Raw genomic sequence first — 2,850 nt, forward strand, 5'->3', positions numbered from 1 at the left:
ATCTGTTCTCATCCAGACGTTGTTATTTTGAGAAATTTTGTGTTATAGATTGATTAGTCAATTTAAACTGGGATTAAAGGTCAACTCGGATTATCCACGTTAGACTGAACAAACAACAGGAACTATCTCCTCCTCCTGCTCCTGCTCCTCCTCCTGCTCCTCCTGCTCCTCCTCCTCCTCCTCCTCCTCTCGATCAATATAAACTGAGTGCTGAGACATGTGGCAGCTCAGGGACTCTCCCTCATTAATAATGAATACACTCCAAACCTCAGTGTGTGTGTGTGTGTGTGTGTGTGTGTGTGTGTGTGTGTGTGTGTGTGTGTGTGAAGTCCATCATCTTAAATGCAACAAACCAAACCCCCATAAATAAAACCACATTGTTTTTATCCCCTTATATAAAATAAAGAGCACACACTTATTTTCAAACATTGGTCATTTTATTTATTACTCTTTGTCATTTTAGCAATCTTTTTATTATATTTTATATCTCGTAGGCCTATAATCTGTAAAGTATCAATCTTGTTAAACTGTCTGGGATAGACGATCTATAATAGAGCTTTGTTTTTTATTCTATTTTCTCAAAATCCTTTGATATACATATTCTCTTCTTAGATTCTTTTTTTGGAATAAATTCTTTTTTTAAACTCTTTATTACGCGACATCCCCATAAACAAACAAACCAAGAGACAAACAAACAAAAGTACACATTTCTTTTTTTTGTCAGAAGGCAGTGGAACAAATAAACAACTTTGGATTTATTTACTGTGTCTTATGTAGTTTATGATGCTACTGTACTGTCGGGACTCTTTAATCTAACATACAGACCTAAAATATATCACCTCTAAGGTCGTCTAGTATGAGTCACTGTATGAAAAGGGGGGATGTGCTAAATGGCAACAGTCGTATCTCTCTTCAGCCACGGTTTATTTATTTTATTGTATTCTTTAGCTACACTGGCCGTGAAGTCACGTCTTCGTATTGCTGACGGCTTTTTCAAAATATCACGTTTCTTTCTTTCGGTCGCCGCTTTGCTCACAGACTCGTTCGTTTCTAACAGTTCTGCCGAGCAACATAAAGTTCATTCTGATGTGTTTCTACTTTTCAAAAAGATCCTTTTAAGAAGTTTCCATCCGGCTGATGTTTCCTACGGTTAAGACTCTGGACTTCAACTTGTTCAGGAAATGAGCACAATGTCCGACAAAAAGACTGAAATGTTTGTTTACGCCTACTTTACTTCAAAAGACAAAGTTAGACTTAATCTTAATCCTTAATCCTCAACACATCTCCTACTTGAAGGGAAGATTAAATCTGGACCAGGAAGCTACGCCAAACTCTTTGAGCTGAACAGCTAATTTAGCAACATGCTAACCTGAGCTCTGAGCCAGACTAATACGATCTCTTACCTGCTAAATTGTTAGCTAACCTTAATTAACCTGGCTTAGCTGCTATACAAGGTGGTTAGTTAACCTGACACAATCCCATTTAACTAATGACACAAGTATTGTCTGTTTTTAGCCTCTAAACGGTTTGCTAACCTGACCAATTCTTAGCTAATGGCTAGTTCACGCTAGAAAACCAGCTATCTTTCACTGATAAGTGATAAATGACGTCCGACAGAAAGTTGTTAAAACAAGAATAAAATGGAAGATAAATGGGTGAAAGACTAGATTGTTGTAATGCTATTTGATGTATGCTTCTACACGTCCTGAATATTTATACCTTTTACATGCAACAACTTTTGTCCGTGTTGTAAAACAGACAACAAAGTTCCTATTGTTGAATCTCGGGACTCCCCAACAGGTCCAGATATTTATGCCTGCTAGATATCTGGGATGAATCTTTGAACAAATCGTAGCGCTAACGTGCGAGCGTCTAGCTAACCGGAGTGGAAAATCAGGGATATAGTCGTGTTGTGTGAATTAAGTGAAACCGCACACAATCCTATTTAACTGCTCACACAGGTATTGTCTGTTGTTAGCCTCTGTACGGTTTGCTAACCTGACCTAATCTGGTTTAGCTGCTAAACCAAGTGCTAAGCTAACCTGACACTAACCTATTTAATGCTAACCCAAACATTGTCTGTTTTGCCTGTTAGCAGCCAAATCACATTAGGCCAGGTTAGCCGAATCAAACTGTTAGCTAAACCGACCTATTAGCTAGCTTTCATCGATCTGGTTAAGATGCCAAACTCAACTGTTAAACTGTTTAACTAACTGCTAAAATAAAACACAGGCTAATCTGAACCAATCTATTTGAACAGGTACCTTGAAGCCACCTTTGTCGGGCTGAATGCAGTTTGCGATAATCACATTTAACCCCAAATCAGCAGCAGTAGGCCCATAAAGGCTGCACGAAGGTTTCTTTGTAGTCGATTAAACCCTTTTTTTTGGAGTTTGTGCTTATTTCCTGAAATGTTTTGAGACCGTCTCAACCAACATCATGCAATTTAACATCAGTCGAAAAACTGTTGTTAAATGAAAAGCAGGCTTTAAACTCTCAACTACGTCCTCGCAGCTCATCAGCTGAGGAAAAGCGAGGCTACGGTCACACCAGAAACTGGCAGAGCGAGATTTTCTTCACGCGGCGGCAAGTGTTAGCTAGCTAGCGTAGCGGCAAGCTAGCCAGTTCAACGACAAAAAGTGGAATACTCTAAATTTAAGAACACGCCTACTGCTGGCACACGATTGACTGGGAAGCCATGCTGCGTGGGTCAGGTTCTGACCTGTAGAAGTCCACCAAGGTTCAACAGGTCAGGAGGACCACCGTTGAACTTGACCTATTGAATTTGGTGCAAAAATGTCGCCGTGATAAAAGCTGGTGTGACCGTGGCCTGCATCACGGAAAAAACAA

This window comes from Anarhichas minor, unplaced genomic scaffold (genome assembly GCF_050575085.1).
Source record: "Anarhichas minor isolate MPS153535 unplaced genomic scaffold, ASM5057508v1 ptg000128l, whole genome shotgun sequence".
NCBI classification, from domain to species: Eukaryota; Metazoa; Chordata; class Actinopteri; order Perciformes; family Anarhichadidae; genus Anarhichas; species Anarhichas minor.